Genomic DNA, 24,906 nt, shown 5'->3' with positions numbered 1-24,906 from the left:
CAAGGCAGAAGCGACTCTCATCGCTGAAGACGACACGTCTCCATTCGTCCCTCCATTCACGCCTGTCGCGACACCACTGGAGGCGGGCTGCACGATGTTGGGGCGTGAGCGGAAGACGGCCTAACGGTGTGCGGGACCGTAGCCCAGCTTCATGGAGACGGTTGCGAATGGTCCTCGCCGATACCCCAGGAGCAACAGTGTCCCTAATTTGCTGGGAAGTGGCGGTGCGGTCCCCTACGGCACTGCGTAGGATCCTACGGTCTTGGCGTGCATCCGTGCGTCGCTGCGGTCCGGTCCCAGGTCGACGGGCACGTGCACCTTCCGCCGACCACTGGCGACAACATCGATGTACTGTGGAGACCTCACGCCCTACGTGTTGAGCAATTCGGCGGTACGTCCACCCGGCCTCCCGCATGCCCACTATACGCCCTCGCTCAAAGTCCGTCAACTGCACATACGGTTCACGTCCACGCTGTCGCGGCATGCTACCAGTGTTAAAGACTGCGATGGAGCTCCGTATGCCACGGCAAACTGGCTGACACTGACGGCGGCGGTGCACAAATGCTGCGCAGCTAGCGCCATTCGACGGCCAACACCGCGGCTCCTGGTGTGTCCGCTGTGCCGTGCGTGTGATCATTGCTTGTACAGCCCTCTCGCAGTGTCCGGAGCAAGTATGGTGGGTCTGACACACCGGTGTCAATGTGTTCTTTTTTCCATTTCCAGGAGTGTATTACTCCTGGATACGAGCATAATTGAGCCATCTAAACACACCTCTCGACATACAACTTTAATCAGTCAACTCCCTAAACTTGCTGCACTAGCACCTTCAGAAGAAAGAGTGTGACGGAGAACGGTGTAGAGGAGTCAACGCTGCTTGGAAGCTTCCTGTATGTCAGCCTGAATTTTTTGCTGTTGAGTTCGTAACTGAACTTATCAAATTGACTTATAAAATTTGATTGGCACTAAAAGCTGGTATGGATTCAGAGACTATAAGTGATACAGTGTAAATCGTTTTTTTATTTGTAGCAACATATAACATCCAATTTTAGTTGACTGGGGTGGAAAAAAACTTTTGAAATGACACCAGGGTAGTCATCAACTCTTACACATATTATAAACTTCTGATATCGTTAGCGTGAGGATCATCTGTAATACGAGGGACATTCAAAAAGCAAGGTCTGATAGGTCGCGAAATGGAAACGAAAGTGAAAATCCGATGAAGCTTTGAAAAGATGTGCTGGGCAGTATTCCAGTCGATTGCGTCACGTCACTTTTTACGTTCTGTGCACACAGTGAGCAAGTGAGCGCGTAAAGATACTTAGAACAATAGTCTCTCCCGCCAACTACGGGTATCCGCTGAGAGTTTTTGGCTGATTTCATGCAACACCATATAACGTAAGAGACATAAACTTCCTTCTTCGTGGTAATTTTCGACCGAAACTGCTGGGGCAAACAGGACGCGCCTGCAGCGTTTTCGATGGGAAGTGTTTGGTCACCCATCATACATCCCGGACTTGGCTCCCTCTGATGTTCATCATTGCTCACATGAACCGCTGGTTATGAAGAAAACATTTTGATACAGACAACGAACTGCAGACCTGAGTAGAAAAGTGGCGGAAAGCACAGGTATTTCTATGACGATTGTATTGGGAAGTTGGTGCAACGCTACGACAAATGGCTTTGAGAGTCGGTTCTGTAGAGAACGTGTAGCTAACTGCTGCAAATTATAATTTTCACTGTGGTTTCCATTTTGTGACCGATCGTGCATTACTTTCCGTATAGCCCTCGTATTGCGAACAGCGAATAAGTTTTCAACTGCAAGATCGCTAAAATCATTTATTCATATAGATTACCGGATTCGGTATTTCTCTGTTGCCATCTTCCGGTCTATTTTTACACCGTTACACGACCTTACACAACCATCTTCTTCAGTATAGTAAGTGGTGCTATACAACATTGACATACGTTGTGCAGCACCAGTTACTGTAATGCAAGAGAAGATCACGTAATGATATAAACATAATCCGAAGGTGGTAACAGAGAACTGCCGAAATCGGTGATCTGCAAGAATAATTGATTTTAGCGATCTTGGGAGGTGAAAATTTATTTAGTGTTCATGTTACAGTTATTTATGATTGAAATTTAATGTTCGAATTTCGGCTTTAACCTGTTACATGCTTCCGAATACGCCTGATATTTTACAATTACGATGCGTGCTAAGGCACAAAATTATTGCTGTCTTCTATTTCCAAATGGCAAAAAGCTATAAATGTAATATTGTGTTTTCGAAATAAAGAATTGTAATATTCGCACGTGTCCATGATGTCCTTTTTTTTAAAAAAAAAGCTTAGTCTAACTTTAGTCAGCCAGTTTTAAACTACACTCCTGGAAATTGAAATAAGAACACCGTGAATTCATTGTCCCAGGAAGGGGAAACTTTAGTGACACATTCCTGGGGTCAGATACATCACATGATCACACTGACAGAACCACAGGCACATAGACACAGGCAACAGAGCATGCACAATGTCGGCACTAGTACAGTGTATATCCACCTTTCGCAGCAATGCATGCTGCTATTCTCCCATGGAGACGATCGTAGAGATGCTGGATGTAGTCCTGTGGAACGGCTTGCCATGCCATTTCCACCTGGCGCCTCAGTTGGACCAGCGTTCGTGCTGGACGTGCAGACCGCGTGAGACGACGCTTCATCCAGTCCCAAACATGCTCAATGGGGGACAGATCCAGAGATCTTGCTGGCCAGGGTAGTTGACTTACACCTTCTAGAGCACGTTGGGTGGCACGGGATACATGCGGACGTGCATTGTCCTGTTGGAACAGCAAGTTCCCTTTCCGGTCTAGGAATGGTAGAACGATGGGTTCGATGACGGTTTGGATGTACCGTACACTATTCAGTGTCCCCTCGACGATCACCAGTGGTGTACGGCCAGTGTAGGAGATCGCTCCCCACACCATGATGCCGGGTGTTGGCCCTGTGTTCCTCGGTCGTATGCAGTCCTGATTGTGGCGCTCACCTGCACGGCGCCAAACACGCATACGACCATCATTGGCACCAAGGCAGAAGCGACTCTCATCGCTGAAGACGACACGTCTCCATTCGTCCCTCCATTCACGCCTGTCGCGACACCACTGGAGGCGGGCTGTACGATGTTGGGGCGTGAGCGGAAGACGGCCTAACGGTGTGCGGGACCGTAGCCCACCTTCATGGAGACGGTTGCGAATGGTCCTCGCCGATACCCCAGGAGCAACAGTGTCCCTAATTTGCTGGGAAGTGGCGGTGCGGTCCCCTACGGCACTGTGTAGGATCCTACGGTCTTGGCGTGCATCCGTGCGTCGCTGCGGTCCGGTCCCAGGTCGACGGGCACGTGCACCTTCCGCCGACCACTGGCGACAACATCGATGTACTGTGGAGACCTCACGCCCCACGTGTTGAGCAATTCGGCGGTACGTCCACCCGGCCTCCCGCATGCCCACTATACGCCCTCGCTCAAAGTCCGTCAACTGCACATACGGTTCACGTCCACGCTGTCGCGGCATGCTACCAGTGTTAAAGACTGCGATGGAGCTCCGTATGCCACGGCAAACTGGCTGACACTGACGGCGGCGGTGCACAAATGCTGCGCAGCTAGCGCCATTCGACGGCCAACACCGCGGTTCCTGGTGTGTCCGCTGTGCCGTGCGTGTGATCATTTCTTGTACAGCCCTCTCGCAGTGCCCGGAGCAAGTATGGTGGGTCTGACACACTGGTGTCAATGTGTTCTTTTTTCCATTTCCAGGAGTGTATTTATGATTTATTTCACATTTCAGCATGTTGCTTGTGGATGATTTTTGACAGTGACTGCCTGCCTGCTTCTGAAAGAGGTCTCAGTTAATGAGACAGACATCACACTCTCTTTGATGATTAAGCTGAAGTCTGGACGATGTAAAGTCGTAATGCAGCGCAGTGACCAACTTGGGAAAGAAGATTTGGAGGTGCGTCTGAAGCCACTGCCAGAAACTGGACGGGTGGGTTTCGTCATTCCGCGTATTTCTCAAGGTGAGACTATGCTCCGGAGCGAACGCTCACAGGTCGTATGTGGCAGTGGTCAGTCTCGTGGGAGGGGCTCTAGTGGACTATATAAGGGGCCAGCGCTTCGTGTGGAGTCGTCAGTCCCTCCCATCTCGGTCAGCTGAAGAGAACTCGCATCATGGCTTCTCAGGTGAGCGAGGCGCTGCGATACGAATCTCAGCGATAAGATTTCGACACCATAATCTTTAGGATAGAAAATAGCTCATCTCACAGCAACGATAGATTGGGCAATAGGCAGGTTACATTACTTTAGTAACTTCAGTACTATCCCTTCGACTAAACATATTCTTATAAGAGAATATTATGGTGTCGAAAGACACTGTGGGATATTGAGTTAAAGGTAATTCGTACTATTTGCAGTTTTAAATCGAAGTCTTTTTAGTCATTAGTCTTCTGGCTGGATCGATGTGGCTCACCACGAATTCCTTTCTTGTGCCAACCTCTTCATCTCAGAGTATTACTTGCACCCTACATAGTAAATTATTTGGCTAATATATTATAGTCTGAAAGGTGGCTACACTGAGTCACAGCGCCAGAGATTGCGCCTCCACTGGCAGAGCTTGTTGAGATGTGGTGGTGGAGAGTACTTGTTGAGATGTGGTAGTGGAGAGTGTTTGTCGAGAAGTCGTCGTGGAGAGTGCATATTGAGAAGTGGGCAGGAGGAGGAGTTCCGATGTAGCCGTGACTAGTTTTGAGCATGTTGTATGCAGTTGTTCTGATGGGCTAGACAGCCGATGCTGTTCGATTGCGGATGTTGTAATGATCAGAGTGTATGTTTCGTCAATATATATGAAGGTAATAATTTTTTTTAATTTTTATTTCAAATGTCTTAAACAATAATGCCTCTTGGTCACAGGTTCAGTCAACAAAGCATCTGGCTTGTGTTCACGTATTAGAGTGTAATTCTGGTTTCTATGTGCAAGTATAGTATTTCAGTTTTATTTAATTAATTCAGTGTAAATGGTATTTAAAATATCTTGTCATTTTGAGGAAGAACCGTGCCAGATGTGTACGTTGAATCACACTTCCACACACAGAACAGTTACACTTGTGTTTTGTTGTTCCGTAGTTTTTGTTTCGTAGCTTTTATAGTTGCTGGGGACTTAATTAATTAATTGTGTTAACGGAAGTTTTCTTTCATTGTTTGTTGTTATTCTATGCAGTCAGATTGCGTACTAATACTGGTCAGGGCCAACCGGTTACGAGACTGCGTAATCGGACAGACAGCGACTAAAAATTAAAAATATTTGCATTATATATAATTAAGCCCCCATGCAAGTCTCTGCCTTCCTCTGTAGCTTTTACCTCTATAGGTCACTATAAAAACATGGAAGTTATTCCCTGAAGTCTTAACGCATGTCCTATCATCCTGTTCCTTACTCTTGCTTGTATTTCCGTATGATCCTTTCTGTGGCGATTCTGTGGACAGATTCCTCATTTCTTATCAGTGCACCTAGTTTTCAACATCCTTCTATAGCATCACATCTCAGCCGGTTGTATTCTCCTCTTTTCGGATTTTTCCGCGACCTTTGGTTCACTCCCATACAATGCAGTGGAACAAACCCGAGGTACAAGGGGGTATAATAGCTTCTGAAGTCTTTCTCTACACTAAATGTGGGCTGAAGCCATCACTGTTGCGAAGTGGAGAGTTCACCGTAGAAACATTCCATAGCCATTACCTCTCTGCAGTAACGCAGCTACGAAAAGCGATCAACCGTACATAACTACAGATTTTGTTTCTCCAACATCCATGCTTCAACGTAAGGATAACGTAGTCTTCTTAGCTAAATTAGGAAGTTCATAAAAAGTGCTATATTTCACCGATGAAAAATCTGGCTGAGAAGCACTTCAGATTCCCTTGTAAACCGAAGTCTTTCGTGAGCGATACCTCCAGCAAATTAGAGTTATCTCCTTAAAAATGTAGATTGGATAAGTATCAGATTTTGTCTTTTTTCCCCAGACATTTGTAATACATATCTCTGTAGAATTATCGTCGTCACAACTTTCGTACGGAAAAGTTTACCACCTATATTTTGACGATAATGTCATTGGTGAATTTCAGCTCACGTCAGTGGAGATGGTTTATTAACCAAGCATGACGCTATCTTATATTACTTGGAGTTAGATTGCTCAATACTCATAACAATGGGCCCGTTACTGGTGACGTGGGTGGAGGTGGGAGGGTGAACAGGGTCTGCACGGAGTCTGGTGTAAGTGGTGCAGGCGGAAGGTGTCTTGTTCAGGTCTCCAGGCTATCATTTATTCTTTCAGCTGCTTGCCTGAAAGGCTTAATGCGAACTTTGGTTTCATACCTTCATCGAGGGCACGACCAATTCATTTTATCACCCTTGGCAAGAAAGGAATGTTGAAACCATACCGGAGGCCTTCAAGTTTTCTGCTAAAGCGGTTTACTACCCCTTACAAGAAGCGGTTGTCTGGTCTCCTCCTGCGTAACTGTTACAAAGAGAAACATCAGATTAGTCAGCGGGTAAAAATTCAAAATATTTTCACATACAAGGAGTCTTAGAAATGTTGCGGCAATCTTCGAGGGGTTATAGAGGGTGTCTTGAGGGAAAAAATCGAGAATAGGGGCCTGTGTCAGGAAACGTCATCCAGCGACACAACAGAGCGTCGAAGTTAGAGGCCCCGGCGCCGCTAATAGGCCACTTCTTCGGTAGCAGACGTGATTTTGTATGCAGACGGAACGACTCGCAATGTTGTTTGTTATTCAGTGATCGCGACTGATTCCCACGACTGCCTGTGAAGAAGATTGAGTTAGTTGCTTGGTAAATAGACCGTGTCACTTATGAATACGGTGCTCTGTTGCCTTAGTGGGTAACTGTTCAGACAAGGACTTCTATCTGCGGTATATTCTTCTCCTGTATACCGAGAAACACTGACCTGTTACAGGATAACAAGAGAAAAATAAACCGCCGATGGAAAACCGTGGCCGTACCCTTACATTATGCTACTGAGTAAACTGTACATTACCTTTGCTGAAAGCCGGCCGGAGTGGCCGAGCGGTTCTAGGTGCTACAGTCTGGAACCGCGCGACCGCTACGGTCGCAGGTTCGAATCCTGCCTCGGGCATGGATGTGTGTGATGTCCTTAGTTAGGTTTAAGTAGTTCTAAGTTCTAGGGGACTGATGACCTCAGAAGTTAAGTCCCATAGTGCTCAGAGCCATTTGAGCCTTTTTTGAACCTTTGCTGAATTTATAGTGTGTCTGTATTGATTTTATAGTTGTTCTTGAAATTCCAGGGCTTTCACTACCTTAGGATTACTTCCAAGACCAAAGTTCCTATTCTAAAATTGTTGTATTTCAACTCCCATATCGAATCCTTTATTTTGTGCGAATCCTTTTGAAACCACCCTGCGTATAATCTGATAGTCACTGTTCAATACATGGTGGAAGTTACTTAGACCTAATATTAACCATTTGTATTCTGTTCTATTTGCATATGAAGCAAGAGGAAAAATGACTGTATTTTTAAGTATGGTTGGTGAAAAAGCAAGCTACAGTAAAGTGGAGAGTATTTGTTTCCAGTGTTAAAGTTTTCTCTCCATTTTACTTGCTTATTGAGCAAGTAAAAATGGCTATCTCTGTAGTCTCTCATTCTAACTGTCCCTTTGCAAGACGTACGATATGTCAATTGTTCCACACTATTCCTCGAAAATGTGTCCCCGAAACTCACCCAACAGATTTTCATGATATAATTTCCCCTTTAATCCACAGTTGCCTATTTACATTCCTCAAACATATGTGCGCTGGCATAAGCCGACACCGGTCGGCAAAGATGAAGCAAACGTCGATTAGTAGGGGCAGGATCAAGAACGCCTATCATGAGAGAGGCTGGAGACACACTGACAAGCAACATGCCGCCAACGCCCTCTCAAAAACATGTGATTAGACCGCCGCCGCTGACTGGAACGCATCACTGGCCCACTCTTCCAGGTTGGCGTGTGTCAGTATCGTCACAAGCTACGACAGTACATAGAGACCACATTAGTGATTATTGTGGGACTGGCAGTGAGACTAAAGTTTGTAATAGCAAGATTACCGACATTTTTGGAAGAGGATTATTACTGATGAGCTTGTACCACAGAATATGGACTCTACTACAGCTAAGTAAATGTTCATGTAAATAAAGAATCGTGTTAATCCACGTGTAAATTTGTTGTGTAGAAAGACAATATCGGCCACCCACAACAATGTTCCCTCCTTTGCCTCCTTGCGGTACAAGACTCTAGAATATGTTTTACTTTCGTATGATCTATACCTATCTATTGATAACCCAGGAGCGCAATACGAATTTGAAATCTGCTTTCATGCCTAACTTACGAGGTCTCCAAAAATTGCCGGCAAGGGTGGCCGAGTGGTTCTAGGCGCTTCAGTCCGGAACCGCGCGACTTCTACAGTCGCAGGCTCAAACCCTTTCTCCGGCATGGATGTGTGTGATGTCCTTGGGTTAGTTAGGTTTAAGTAGTTCTAAGTTCTAGGGGACTGATGACCACAGATGTTAAGTCCCATAGTGCTCAGAGTCATTTTGATCTCCAAATACTGGAGCAATACTGTACAATTGTTGTACAAGCGTCTGTAAGCAATTTCCATGCACCGTAATTTCCCATTACCCTTCCCAGAAATTAATGAGATGGGGCCTGAAGGACCAGAGGTTGTGCAGAGTTTCAGGGAGAGCGTCAAGGAACAATTGACAAGAATGGGGGGAAAGAAATACAGTAGAAGAAGAATGGGTAGCTTTGAGGGATGAAGTAGTGAAGGTAGCAGAGGATCAAGTAGGTAAAAAGGCGAGGGCTAGTAGAAATCCTAGGGTGACAGAAGAAATATTGAATTTAAATGACGAAAGGAGAAAATATAAAAATGCAGTAAATGAAGCAGGCAAAAAGGAATACAAACGTCTCAAAAATGAGATCGACAGAAAGCGCAAAATGGCTCAGCAGGGATGGCTAGAGGACAAATGTAAGGATGTAGAGGCTTATCTCACTAGGGGTAAGATAGATACTGAATATAGGAAAATTAAAGAGACCTTTGGAAAAAAGAGAACGACTTGTATGAATATCAAGAGCTCAGATGGAAATCCAGTTCTAAACAAAGAAGGGAAAGCAGAAAGGTGGAAGGAGTATATAGAGGGTCTATACAAGGGCTATGTATTTGAGGACAATGTTATAGAAATGGAAGACGATGTAGATGAAGATGAAATGGGATACATGATACTGCGAGAAGAGTTTGAGAGAGCACTGAAAGATCTAAGTCGAAACAAGGCCCCGGGAGTAGACAACATTCCATTAGAAATACTGACAGCCTTGGGAGAGCCAGTCCTGACAAAACTCTACCATCTGGTGAGTAAAATGTATGAGACAGGCAAAATACCCTCAGACTTCAAGAGGAATATAATAATTCCAGTCCCAAAGAAAGCAGGTGTTGATAGATGTGAAAATTACCGAACTATCAGTTTAATAAGTCACGGCTGCAAAATACTAACGCGAATTCCTTACAGACGAGTGGAAAAACTGGTAGAAGCCGACCTCGGGGAAGATCAGTTTGGATTCCGTGAAAATGTTGGAACACATGAGGCAATACTGACCCTACGGCTAGATTAAGAAAAAGCAAACCTACATTTCTAGCATTTGTAGACTTAGAGAAAGCTTTTGACAATGTTGACTGGAATACTCTCTTTCAAATTCTGAAGGTGGCAGGGGTAAAATACAGGGAGCGAAAGGCTATTTACAATTTGTACAGAAACCAGATGGCAGTTATAAGAGTCGAGGGACATGAAAGGGAAGCGGTAATTGGGAAGGGAGTGAGACAGGATTGTAGTCTCTCCTCGATGTTATTCAATCTGTATATTGAGCAAGCAGTGAAGGAAACAAAAGAAAAATTCGGAGTAGGTATTAAAAACCATGGAGAAGAAATAAAAACTTTGAGGTTCGCCGATGAAATTGTAATTCTGTCAGAGACAGCAAAGGACTTGGAAGAGTAGTTGAACGGAATGAACAGTGTCTTAAAAGGAGGATATAAGATGAACATCAACAAAAGCAAAACGAGGCTAATGGAATATAGTCGAATTAAGTCGGGTGATGCTGAGGGAATTACATTAGGAAATGAGACACTTAAAGTAGTAAAGGAGTTTTGTTAGTTGGGGAGCAAAATAACTGATGATGGTCGAAGTAGAGAGGATATAAAATGTAGACTGGCAATAGCAAGGAAAGCGTTTCTGAAGAAGAGAAATTTGTTAACATCGAGTATAGATTTAAACGTCAGGAAGTCGTTTCTGAAAGTGTTTGTATGGAGTGTAGCCATGTATGGGAGTGAAACGTGGACGATAAATAGCTTAGATAAGAAGAGAATAGAAGCTTTCGAAATGTGGTGTTATAGAAGAATGCTGAAGATTAGATGGGTAGATCACATAACTAATGAGGAGGTACTGAATAGGATTGGGGAGAAGAGGAGTTTGTGGCGCAACTTGACTAGAAGAAGGGATCGGTTGGTAGGACATGTTGTGAGGCATCAAGGGATCACGAATTTAGTATTGGAGGGCAGCGTGGAGGGTAAAAATCGTAGAGGGAGACCAAGAGATGAATAAACTAAGCAAATTGAGAGGGATGTAGGCTGCAGTACTGGGAGATGAAGAAGCTTGCACAAGATAGAGTAGCGTGGACAGATGCATCAAACCAGTCCCAGGACTGAAGACCACAACAACAACATTCTAGTAGAAATTCCACGTTGTATCCATTTTTAGTATTTCTCCCAAATACTTAAACGATGTAACGGACTAGAGTAGTTTAGTACTAATACATTCTCTCTTCTCGTATATAGTGTAAGTTTTTGCATAATCTTAGTCATTTCCAAGTATTATGTATTACCTCATATGTGGACAAGTGCAGGTGATACTCCCATTTCGAATCAAGATATCAGGGAAGTAGCGATTTTTCTCTGTGCTTGGGGTTATACTAGTCAAGATAATTCTTTTATCAGACATAATCCTTCATTTGAGGAAGAAATTTCTGATGATTTTCGTTCGATACGCAGCACTGTATAGTCGTGAATCATGAATAGGGGGACAAAAGGGACAAAGAGAATAGAAGCATTTGAGATGTGATGCTACAGACGAATGTTGAAAATTAGGTAAGGAATGACGAGGTTCTCCGTAGAATCGATGATGAGGAAAGGAATGTATGGAAAACACTGGAAAGAAGAAGGGACAGAATGATAGTGTCGTTGTTGGCAGGAGAGCCAACACCATGTTACTAGAGGAGGCCGAGAGGCACGCGTTTTAGCTCACGCAGGCTGGCGTGAGGTCTGGAACAGGACAAGGAAATTAGAATTTAGAAAAACGGACGTAGCTGGTGGAATACTTAACTTTAATCCATTAATGGTGAGCGTCGCTCTTGACGGTGCATGATTCACAATATCAATAGTAACTGATAATGGCGCCTTGCTAGGTCGTAGCAAATGACGTAGCTGAAGGCTATGCTAAACTATCGTCTCGGCAAATGAGAACGTAAGTAGGCAGTGAACCATCGCTAGCAAAGTCGGTTGTACAACTGGGGCGAGTGCTAGGAAGTCTCTCTAGACCTGCCTTGTGGCGGCGCTCGGTCTGCAATCACTGATAGTGGCGATGCGCGGGTCCAACGTATACTAACGGACCGCGGCCGATTTAAAGGCTACCACCTAGCAAGTGTGGTGTCTGGTGGTGACACCACATTCCTCCCCCGCAAATCGGCGTACGGTTGTGGCATTAAGGCTTCCACCCGCCGTGGGAAGGACCCCATGTTAACGTATGCGACGAGGTGGGGAGCCTAACAACAGGCAAGGCTGTGCCACCCGCACCCTGCCATTCGGACCGCGGGGAGCGGGGAGCGCCCGTAGAGAGACAGGAGGGGCCGAAGGGTCGACCTCCATCGGGCCGGGGGCACCCGACGGACGAAGACGACACATGGTCCGGAGCGGGCAAGAGTTCCATGTCGGAGGATAACTGGTTACGGGAAGCGATCGGCGGCGCGTGACCCAGGGAGGTACCCGGTGGTTGCAGCGACGCGTCCACTGCGGGCGTCGCCGGCGGAAGAACAGGCGGCGGCGGCGGCGCGTCGCCATGGGGCAAAATGGAAGGCAGCGTCGGTAACACCTGGGGCTGAGGCGAGCCAGTAGATGGGTCCCCGTCGCTGAAAGCAGACGGCGAGCGGCAGATCCCGTGCGACGACAGAGGCGCAGCTGGTTGAGATGCCGGCGCATCTCACCAGAGGCGCCCAAAACCAGATACATAGCGCGGCCGAGGCAGCGAAGAATGCGCCCTTCGAGCCAACGCCGTGAACCTCGATAGTGGCTATAGCAGACAACGTCGCCTGGAGCAAAAGGAGGTGTCTGCCGCTGCCCAGGAACCTGATGCGGCGGATGTACCAAAGACACCAAGGTTCGATGATGACGACCGTGGAGCAACTCAGCCGGCGAGCGACCATCTCGGGGCTGAGAGCGATACGAAGACAAAAAGAGCAACAATGCGTCCTCCCGAGAATGCGACTCTTTCAATTTCAACATCTGTGACCAATCGTTCAGCAGCACCGTTTGACTGTGGCGAAAACGGCGCGGACGTCAGATGTTGAATGCCATTGGCCTTGCAGAATGACTGAAATCCTGCGGACATGAATAGTGGGCCATTGTCGGAAACTATAGTCTGTGGAAGACCTTCAATGCAAAAGATAGCAGATAATGCTTGGATGGTGGCAGATGACGTCGTGGAAGACATCCGGACAACAAAAGGAAAATTATGGAATGAATCTACCACAACCAACCATCGAGCATTCCAGAATGGACCAGCAAAAGCGATGTGTAGGCGTTGCCAAGGGGAAGTGGCTTTTGGCCATGCAAAGAATTTCTGCGGTGGTGCTGATTGTTGTTCGGCACACACCATGCAAGAAGAGCACATATTCGTAACCGCGGCATCGATTCCAAACCAAGTACAGTGCTGACGAGCAAGTTGTTTCGTTCTCACTATACCCCAATATCCTTGGTGGAGAAGCTGTAAGACTGTGGACTGTAACGAAAGTGATACCACGACCCTGGACTGATCATTATCATAACGCAACAACAAAACACCACGTCGTACAAAAAGTCTCTCCTGGTGAGCAAAAAATCGGCGAACCAACGGATCCCCGATCCGTGACTTTGACAAGGGCCATCGCGTAGCAACAAAACACAGAACGGTAGCAAGTGCAGGGTCGGCAGCTGTGGCTGTAGCTACACGACGAAAATAAATCGGAAACGATTCGACCACGTCATCGGTTTCCGCATCAATTAACATGCAAGCAAGTTCGGAGGAATCGAATGCTCTATCCTCAGCAACAGGCAAACGGGACAACGCATCGGCGTTTCCGAGCTTAGCAGTGGACCGATACAAGATAGCGGTACTGCGAGAGGAAAATAGACCAGCGAATGAATTTCTGCGCTGTACGTGGAGGTACAGGCTTGTTCGGATGAAAAGCGATGTCAAAGGTTTGTGGTCTGTGATGATGGTAAAGTGACGACCATACAAGAAATCATGAAACTTTTTAACACCAAATACGAGAGCCACTGCTTCTTTCTCGATCTGTGAATAATTTCTTTGCGCAGACGAGAGCAATTTGGACACAAAGGCAATAGAGCGATCGTGCGATCCATGTTTGTGCGCAAGCACAGCACCGATTCCGAAATCCGATGCATCCACCATCAACAAAAGGGTCTTCTGGGGATCGAATGGCGTAAGGCAAGCATTGGAAAGCAACGCCGATTTCAACTGGCGAAAGGCGCGTTCGCATTCCGTCGTCCAGACGAACAGAACACCTTTACGGCGTAAGCGATGAAGCGAAGCTGAAATGGAAGAGGCATGTGGCACATATCTGTTATAGTAATTTATTTTTTTCCAGCACACTCTGTAGCTGCTTCAAATTCTCCGGCGAAGGCAAGTCTTGTATGGCAGGAAGGTGCGTGGGACTCGGATGTATGCCTTGGGCGTTGAGTACATGTCCCAGGTAGGGTAAGTCCCGAGAAAAAAAAAACACATTTGTCCTTCCGCAAGCGAAGACCATTTTGTCGCAAGACCTGAAATAATGTTCTGAGATGGGCTAAATGTCCTTCTTCCGTCTTTCCGGAGATCACAATATCGTCCAGATAGTTTGCTGCAGTAGGGATCGACGCACAAACAGATTGCAGATATTGCTGAAACAATGCAGGGGCGGATGCACACCCAAATGGCAGTCGTTTGAATCGATACAAACCAAGATGCGTGTTAACCACCAAAACTCGCTGGGATTCTTCGTCCACCGGTATTTGCAAGTACGCATCTGCGAGGTCCAACTCCGAAAAATATTTACCCGGGCACAGTTTGTCAAAAAGGTCTTCCGGGCGGGGTAAGGGAAAAGTTGCAATCACTAGTTGTGGATTCACTGTTGCCTTGAGTCCACACAAAGTCTCAATTTTCCCGAAGGTTTTGGCAAAATTGCTAAGGGTGATGCCCAGAGAGAATCCTGCACACGTTCAATTACACCTTGTGATTCCAAATCGTGTAATGTTTTTGCGACCTCGTCACGCAATGCGTGGGGAACATTGCGCGCTCTAAAAAATTTCAGTTGTGCGTTTACTTTCAGTTCCAAAAGTGCTTTATAGTTCTTAGCGCAACCTAGGACCAGTGCAAAAATGTCTGCAAATTCTTCACATAGACGAGAAACACTGTCTGAAGGCACAGTCTGGTTCACTGATAGGACCTGATTTACTATAGACAAGTTAAACAACTGAAATAAATCGAAACCAAACAAGTTGACTGCAGAAGAAGAACGAAGGACGTAAAATGACACAAGTTTTGTTTGTCCTTTGTATGTTGCAAGAAGGCTGCACTGCCCTAACACAGGGATATCTTGACCTGAATAACTAGTTAACTTAACATTTACGGCACGCAACGGAGGTGTGCCCAGCTGTTTGTACGTGTACGTCAGCTGTTTACTGCTCCGTGCCGCTCGCCCGGCGGGCCGGTTAACCTGACACACGGCTGGTGAAGTTTCAAATGATTCCTGAGCAAAGTCAAGTGTGTCCTGCCGATCCAATATGTCCATCACTTGTTGAAGGGAGGAATTGACTAGTTTCAAAATCTGTTCCCTTATACGAACATCAGAAACGTTCTGTGCAATTGCATCACGTACCATAGTATCTGAATAAGGGAGTCCACATTGACACTAAAGAGCACAATCCCTAGTAAGGCCTTGCAAGGTTGCAGCCCACTCCCGATTAGTCTGGCCTGCCGTACGTTTTGTACGAAAGAAGGTATACCTTTTCGCAACTACATTGACTGATTCTTTGGCTACCACCTAGCAAGTGTGGTGTCTGGCGGTGACACCACAGATTGGACATGTGTCAAGGTATCACGGAATAACTTCCTTGGTGTTACAGGGCGCTGTAGAGGATAAAAGCTGTATAGGAAGACAGAGGCTGAAATACATTCAGCAAGTATATGAGGACGCAGGACTTAGGTTGCAAGTGGTACACTGCATGAAACGGTTTCCACAGGAGAGGCTGTGCCGCATCAAACCACTCAAAAGACTGAAGACTAAGAGAAAAGTTTGTCTTCGATACTGCAATTACCTTATCATAGATTAAATCATTCTGCACTGGAACGAATGTTCAAGTTATGCGGCACAGCATCTGGTCGAAAGTTCTGTAGAGCTCGTTTATTAGGCTCGCTTATTAGCTAACAGAGCATGTATCGTAGCGCTTACAATTTAGTACAGATACTTTTCTAATGAGATCGAATTCCAATCTTTAATTAGAATTCAGTGCGTTGATGACATACAAAAATTTGAAATTGTCTGCCGGACAGGGTGTCTAATTTTGTCTTTCGCTGTGTCTTCTAAACCCCAAGACCAGAAGCCGTCGTAAGTTAGCACAGGACTGATACGCAACTGTCAATCATAGAGAAATGCCTCCTAACTTTTTACTTTTATTTTGCAGAAAAATAGGCACCATATACATATGGTAACAGCTATAGCATTCACGATTGCTTTGTAAGATTTCAATATCATCATGAACTTTGTCCACAGTTTTGTTGCGCCTTGTACACCCCTGCAGTAAACGTTATGGCCCCGCTTCCTCAGCCAGTGGCACACAGAATATTTCAAGGTCGCTGCATCTTAAAATTAATGCACCCGATGACCTCTTCTGAGTAGACTGAAAAGATGGAAGTCTGATATTGTAATGGCAGGTGATGTGGTCGACACGTTAGATGTTTTGTGAAGTTTCTGCAGTAGCTGGCTGGTTGCTCCTCGGCGCTTTAGCCAGTTGTGTCTGCCCTTCAGATTCTCTACAGCGATGACCCCATCGTTTAATGCTGCTGACGTCCACTGTAGCATCTCCACATATCTTTCGAGCCTTTTATGAAAACGAAAGGGTCTCTCACCTAATGCGGGGAGGAATTCAATCACAGAAGGCTGTGTTTAATGTACGTCAGTATCGGTCAGTTTCTAGTTATCAGTTGATGTTGGACTCTTGCTGCCGGAATGGGCTGTAGAAGAACGTTTTCGGAATAGCCCCGAATTTGTGATTACTATATTACAAAGTTAACGAAGGATGAAAAGAAATGGGCTGCATTACTTTCTGACTTGCCCTTGTACATACGTTCCGAACACTCCAGCCCTCTCCCACTGTAACTTAGCCAGGTAGGCGTGCTTGGACAGCGCAATACTTTGGACTGTATCGGCCAGTTGGAAGTATCTAGGTTAGATAATTCCTGTTCACTGTAAGTTTGAGACTGCCAAATACAATAGATGTAAAATAGACTCTATCAAAGGCATTATGCTTATGTCTCACGTAACTGCTTGAGCTGCTTAGGGTCCTCATTCCTCGCCACATCGATTATACCTCATTAAGAAGCGCCAGGAAACCCCTGTAGCAAGCTGATTCTCTCTGACGGTCTGTGGAGTATGTTAGGGTAGTGAAATTTGTCCCGGGTTCGATTCCCGGCGGGGTCAGGGATTTTCTCTGCCTCGTGATGGCTGGATGTTGTGTGCTGTCCTTAGATTAGTTAGCTTTAAGTAGTTCTAAGTTCTAGGGGACTGATGACCATAGATGTTAAGTCCCATAGTGCTCAGAGCCATTTGAACCATTTTTTTGAAATTTGTTCCTCAGTGTTCACGAAAGCTCGCACATAGACTCCCGTCTGGCGAACTATTTTGACCTGTCACAAGTGAACAAATTTCTCCAAGTTACCAACGAAACTCTGGAGTTTGCAGCGAAGAGATTATTTCCGCGGATGAATAACAGTATGTGGACACTCGGCAGTAATGAAGATTTGTAGCAGAATAAAAAAATGTTGCTGAATAGGGGCATGCCTAACATCTTACTGCCGACTGCCTAACATCATATTGCCGACTGCCGACAAGCATGTCTCTCACGTTACCCAAAAGCTACAAAGGGCTCGAGTACACACCTTGCTGGATAATGGCACTGAAGGACAGAGAGTAGTCTAGTCAGAACATTTCACTTGTTTCCTGAGTGTGTCTCGCTTTGTTCAACAGTGCGTACGATGTAATAAAACAGCTAATCTCTCGTCTACTGTATTCTCTGTTAAAGACTGTAGCGAACTGACACTGTAAACGCCGCAGAAAGCGCGTGTGCCGTACATGAAATACCAAATATAAATTGTAGTGAAGATTGGGGGTCAGTTTGAGAGCTCTACGTTTGCATTGTTCACATAGTGACGGAAGCTCTGTTTCTCGCAGGCGGTGCTGCTGTGTGTGTGTGCGGCGGTGGGCGTGGCCAGCGCGGGATTCCTCGGCTCCCCGGCCGTCTCCTACTCGGCGGCTCCCGCTGTCTACTCGGCCCCGGCGCTTCCAGGTAAGAGAAAAGCACTCGTCTGCAAGCTGCCAGTCCCGTCTCGTAACTATTCTTCTTCACAAGCCCTACAACAAAGTTAACTTTGTAAATAATTAAGTAAGTTTCCCATTTGAGTTGCATATAACGTTTTTATTATGATAATAATATAATACATTTCTTTTTACATCGGATGAGTGCGACAAATATTCTTTGACTGTATTACGATTGTCTTGGTACATTCAAAATCCGGTAGGCATCTTTAGTTGTTTACACATAAAATTTTTATGTATAAACAGCTAAAGATGCCCATTGAATGTTGAATGTACCAAGACAATAGTAACAGGCTCAAATATGATTTGTTACATTGATCTGATGTGAAAAGAAATATATTATCTACAGCGAAACATCACAAACGGAGGTAATTCTTTGATAATGAACTAAAATTGTCGAAAGAGGACACTAATAAAAAGTAGAATCCGCAACGCTGACGGGAATTTTAATTAATGAATTATAAATATATTCAGTTACTGACCCTGATTTCAAAATAATGTTGCCATTGCGAAAAGTTTACTTTTGTTTCTTCTTCTCCTTTCTTTTTTCTTCGATTTTGGTCATCTGTGCCTTTTTTATGATTTGTAGCCCTTACACTGCTTCTTTATTAATTCACTGTGTTCTTTCCTTCTTTCATCTGTCTACTCAGTGATGTTTTTTTCTCGCCCAAACCCCCGAACTTTCTAGTCTTGTTTATAAAAGCTGCCCTCTCTAGAATTTCTGCTTTTGTAATTGCTGCTAAGTCCTGTTCCATTTACCTGGACCAATTGATTTGCGTTTTGGGATTTTTGTCGAAATGACCAAACAGTGTTTTTTAGTCAGTCTTCCCGAGTTCCCTTGAACCAAGTGACCATAAAAAGTAATTCTCTTTTCCCTGAGAATGATAGAATTTTCAGGTTTTAGAGTGGATTTTCTCATTACTTCTTCTCATCCACGTACTCATTTTTCTCTTGGACTAAGCATTTTCCGTAGTACCTTCCTTCCCTTTTTCTCCACCTCCATTTATTCTCCCTTTTTGCTGAGGAGCACACATTCCGCTTTATACACACACTTCAGTTTTATGAAACTGGTGTAGTATTGTTCTTAGCGAGAGTGATTTTTGTTGTAAATATGCTTCGTTAACTGGTAAGCTATTTGTATTTTCTGGGCTCTGTTTTTCTTTACTTCTTTATCTTCATCGTTTCCCTGTATTATTTCTTGTGAGCACTCACATTTATTCATTCTGTTGATAGTAAAGTATCATGTGCTACTGGAGTATGTTGAATGTTCGTTATAAATTCTATGTTCTCGAAAGAAAAACGCGTAAACCGCCTTTCCCGTTCCCATTTCCAACAGACTGATTTACTCAGTTGCTGTAGCGATCTTTTCACGTCAAGAGAGGTTACAATGGCTTTATGACAACCTTCTTCAGCGAGTCAGTACTTGTATCCAGACCTCTATACACCTAATACGACCTTGAACAATTTTAATTGATTTTCAAAGGAAATTTTAAAGGATTTTTTAAGATAGTTTTGGAGATTTTTTGGAATGTTAGGTAGTTACATGTCCTGTAGTTGCATGTTCCATAGATCATTTGAAGAATTCTTTTATTGAAATGATATGGAATGAGAGAGTTTACAGGAGATATTTTACATTTTTGGACAAATGATCAAGTTGTGATAGATTATTTATCACAAATTTCATTAGCTTTCATATATATATATATATATATATATATATATATATATATATATATATATATATATATATATATATATATATATATTGTGATGGTTCGGTTAAAATACCTAGCTCTTGAAGAGGTACTTACACGAAGAACATGGTGAAGACCACATACTATTCTTATTGCTCGCTTTTGTGCAATCTATGCTGCCTTTCTAAGTGATGAGTTACACAAGAAAATTATACCGCACGACATTAATCAATGGAAATATGCAAAAAATGTCAGGAGGTCGATAAGTTCGTTTGCAAGATTAGCAATTATACGAAGAGCAAAAGTAGCTGAACTCAATTATTTAAGAAGCTCAGTAACACGGTTCTCAAACAATTAATTTCCTTACAGTTACCCTATAGTTGCACTTCTTTTCCTCATCCCTTTCCGACTGCATCAATCCTTTTGTCAGTCGGTGCACAAAGGGCTCATTTATAGCGAAGTACATCACAGGCTCAGCTTCCTTCCCTCCTTGTAATAGTTACTTTTATGGTCCACTGTTGTGTTCTGGAGGGCTGGTCAACAGGCACTGAGGCAGCGACAATAACGGTAGTCGATCACCGGCAAGCGCAGTGACTAGCGTCGAATAACCGCCGCTGTTTCCGACAGTTGCGCTGGCGGCGGCCAGGGCTGACGCGGACTACGACCCGAACCCGCAGTACAGCTTCAGCTACAGCGTGAGCGACGCGCTGACGGGCGACGCCAAGCAGCAGTAGGAGAGCCGCAGCGGCGACGCCGTGCAGGGCAGCTACAGCGTCGTCGAGCCGGACGGCGCCGTCCGCACCGTGCAGTACTCGGCCGCGCCCGGTGCCGGTTTCAACGCCGTCGTCTCCCGCTCCGGCGGCGCACCACCGCCTCCCACACCCGCCAGGGTCGCCGCACCCGCGCCCCTGCCCGGTCAGTACAACTCCGGCGTCGCCGCAGTAGCTGAGATGTAAAGTCGTCTAATGAACGAAATAACATATTAAAGAATATCAACCACTGACCTTGATATCTTCTGGGTTGTTGGGTCGCTTCATATTTCTTCTAAACGATCGACGTTTCTACCACTCTGCTGGAATCGTCTTCAGGGATCCCATGCTGTGTCAAATGGAGATTGAGCTCTCAGCTGACAATGGCCACGAAAGGCTGCAGACTTACACAGCATCAAACCAGCTTTTTGACCAGATTAAAAGTTCCTAGAACATAAAAAACATTGCTTGTCAATCTCAATGGAGAGAAATTTTCATACGTAATATGGACCTCGGACATACCCCAACAGAGTGTTGTAGGACCATTGCAGTTCAGTACAGGGTTGTCAGAAACAGTCTGTAAAGCTTACAAGGGTATTTCATGGTAGGCTGTGCTGAGAAATAATTGGTAAGAAAAAAGTTCGGTACCACGCGCCGTTTTCAAACTAATTAACATTGAAATTACCCAATCAGGTCACTCAGCGAGGAAATTCAAGCAGTCCGCCAGATTCGGTGTCCTCAAATGTGTTCTCCCTTTGGTTTCCTAAAATCAAACAAGAGAGCGATTAAAAAATTGGACATGGGACGGAAGCAAGGCTCCAGGCAAAGGCTCTGCAGTGTCGCATGCCATCATCTGCGCTATGAGAACGCCTGACATTAATTGTATCTGGCGGACCGGTTGAATTTGAACTCGCAATGGCCATACTGGCCAGATTAAATGCTAATTAACTCGGTGAAACGTAGCGAGTGTTATTCTAAACAATCATTTCTCTGTACAACATACCCTCCAACAGCCTTAGTGGCTTTCTAGAATGTTTCCGGACACCCTGTATACCTTCAGATCGAATGCCTTCAAACATGTTTAAGACATCGTAATTAGTCTTTCACTCAGATGAATTGTGTGAAAGTCTTCATAAAACTATGAATATTCTTTTTTCATAGCAATATTAATTACAGGGAAGTTGACATGACGGGTTGAATACAACTGTGAATGTTAAGACGCATAACTCAGCATGTCAAAGAAGAAGAAATAACTTCACAACATTTGTTCGCCTCAGAGACATTCCAACAGTATTCACAGAATGAACAATTCCATCACTGAGAAAGATGATAATTAACAGGAAATAGTTTACCTTCTCCCAAGCAGGGCATTTAAGAGACAGCATAATGTTATTAATGAATCACACGATCAGAATGACACTTCAAGTTATTCTTTTAAACATTTATGGAAAATTAAATGCCATAAAAAGAGCGATAGTCAATAGCAACAGAATTTACAAGTGTCGCAACAAATTTCCGTTGTTCTACATATGAATTAAAAGAATGCAGACATCGCTCGGTCCCTTCGTTCAGCTCAGATGACGTGGTATAAAACATGTATACGGTAAAAACTGAAACCATTGAGCCGCAGTGTGACAACAGAAATGAATTACAAATGTCACTACCTTTCAGATCTTAGCTATGAACAATCCGTTCTTATATTTTGAGTCAGATATCTTCAAATAAAAAAATACTTGTGACATTTTAACAATGAGTATTTAAAACAAAACTAAGAACTAAGAGATTAATCTTTCGGGGAACTTTTAAGGCATGCGTTCTTAAGAAGGAAACATACAATTTAAAAATGTTTGATTCTTTGCACATTGACTTCATTCCACCAAATTGTAAAAGTGTTTCATTTTGCCAATGTGTTGCTTATCACAATCAGTTTTTGCAATAATTCAGTGGCGGCCCTTGTGGTCGTGCGGTTCTAGGCGCTTCAGTCCGGAGCCGCGCTGTTGCCACGGTCGCAGGTTCGAATTCTGCCTCGGGCATGGATGTGTGTGATGTCCTTAGGTATGTTAGGTTTAAGTAGTTCTAAGTCTAGGGGACTGATGACCTCAGATGTTAAGTCCCATAGTGCTCAGAGCCATTTTTGAATAATTCAGGTATGTCCTGTTAACTCGGAATGCTGATCCACATTGAGGACTAAGATAAATAGACAAGTCGCTAGTCAAAGCTAGAACCTGAATTAAATTTCTGTAACAAGGACTAGCTCGAATAAAAGTGGTTTTCACTAATCACAACCAGTAGCATAATCACACGTAACAAAAGGTTCTTACCGTTTCCTTTCTGCACCGGTCCTTGGCTTTGTGGTAAATTCTGGCAGCCAGGCACCCACAAAGCAAAGCAAGAGAACTGAGAAGTGTGTACGAAATCAGTGGCAAGCATTAACTTTTTGTTTCGTTGGTATATCTTTCACAGTTACGAATCACTATCGATAACATAGCGAGTCGAACCTCAGATCTCAGTGAACAACCCTAGTTACCACGCGGAACAGCAATAAAAGAATCCTCAGCGGAGAGGACGTGTGCAGCTAAATCTGCGCTGCCTGCCTCTGCCGGGATGTTGGCGAAACCTTCGCTGTGATATGAAGTACAGAGAAGTTTAATAAGCAGCATACATCTATACTAACGTACGAACGGCTCAAATCTCGGAATCAAATTCCCTTTTTCGGAATGATTAATCATAATTATTGCTGTTAGTCCCGTCGTCCTAAAAGACTAATTACTAGTTTCAGCGTAAATGCACGGTTTGCAATGTTTGTTTCGAACATGAAGAAGTTTTCCTTTCAAATCAATATTCGATTCGAAAAATAAATGTTGATACTAATATCTGTCCGACTAATGCTGCTGTCAAAACAGATTATACGTCTTTTAGTGAGGAAGTTTTCAGCGGTGAACATAACATTAAGGCATCTTAAGTGGTTTAGGAAATGTATGAGTTGCACAATTTACACGTAGGTCAATCATGCTATATTCTCTAAAATCAGCAAAGGGGCTGTACACAAGATACTGTACGGGAGATAAAGGAAGAAAGGACTCGTCACTGGTAGTGTTTCGCCGCTCCTACTACGGTTTGCAGTGATAATATCTCGCATCTTTGTACTAAATCCATCGTGTTTGTTGTGAATGGCGGCGGCATCTTTGTGTTGCTTTATACCGGAAGACTATAATTAAAACCCAGATGATGACATAGGTGCTGAGTGGGCTGCGATTATAGTATGGCAGCGAAACTCGGTAGATATTCTAATGTGTTAATGCGGAACCAATTTACGGTGTTAAAAAGTTAATCCCACATCTGGAGGGCATTTGTATATCTGGCGCTAAGAATTCGAGAAAGATGTATAGAAATTTTTGCATATGTAATGGATTAGGAAAGACATGTGATCATAAAATATCAACTAAGTGAGAACGGCATGGCGTTAATTTGATTATTAACCGTTGGTTACACAGTTTGTTCACTATGATTACCGGAGATGTCGACGAAATGCTGTACGGCGCTAGAGTTGCAGCTGGTGGCCAAAATTGTAACAAATTTTTTTCAGTTTCGATAGGTTCTGCACTAACGCTTTAGCATGTCTACCAAGTTTTTCTGCCGTACGATGATCACAGCCCACACTGGACATCCGTGTGTAGCTTCCCTTTCATTATAACTACTCGGTATGTCTATGTCTTGGTCCATGGCTTCGACTTTACAGCGATCATGGCATGTAAAATTTATAGGAGGCCCGTAATCAGCACTGGTGGTGGCTACAAGGCCAAAACGGGTTGGAAATGGTGATAAAGTAACATGTGGCCAAGACATAGAATTTTATAATCTGATGGACAGGTCGCCGGCGTGTTAGAGAGGTCAAAACGGTGTCATTCTGCGCCTTTGTCTTACATCCGCCATGCTTGTTGTGTTGTTGCAGGCCGCCTGGTGCCGCTGCCCGCCGCCCTGCCGCGGTTGGCGCCTCTGCCGCACCTCGCCGCCCCCGCGGTCGTCATCGCCAAGGCTCCCGCACTGTTCGCCGCATCCGCAGTAGTCGCTGCCCCCGCCAAGGCTGCCCCATCGCCCCCAGCCGCGCTGTACGGCGCGCCACTCAAGAGCTCGCACACCGCCGTCACCACGTCACACGCCAGCTACCAGTACTGAGGAGCTCCGTCCCGTATTGTCTGTAAATACTTCGTAGCAGCTGTTCTTTTGTAACATATTGTGCAAACTATTTAAAAACTCAAATAAAAACGACGAATTTCTTTTAATATATGTGTGTTTTTTTGCAATCTCCTTGCTTTCTAATTAATTGTTGTTGTTGTTGTGGTCTTCAGTCCTGAGACTGGTTTGATGCAGCTCTCCATGCTACTCTATCCTGTGCTAGCTGCTTCATCTCCCAGTACGTATTGCAGCCCACATTCTTCTGAATCTGCTTAGTGTATTCATCTCTTGGTCTCC

General features: G+C 44.6%; 1 pseudogene; it reads left to right on the top strand.

The window, feature by feature from the left end:
- The first annotated feature begins 3,954 nt into the window (after nt 1-3,954).
- Nucleotides 3,955-24,609, top strand: LOC124620174 (annotated as a pseudogene).
- The last annotated feature ends 297 nt before the right edge of the window (nt 24,610-24,906 follow it).

This window comes from Schistocerca americana, chromosome 6 (genome assembly GCF_021461395.2).
Source record: "Schistocerca americana isolate TAMUIC-IGC-003095 chromosome 6, iqSchAmer2.1, whole genome shotgun sequence".
In the NCBI taxonomy this organism is placed as follows: Eukaryota; Metazoa; Arthropoda; class Insecta; order Orthoptera; family Acrididae; genus Schistocerca; species Schistocerca americana.
Note: the sequence above shows the minus strand (reverse complement) of the source record. Positions and strands in the feature narration are given on the sequence as shown.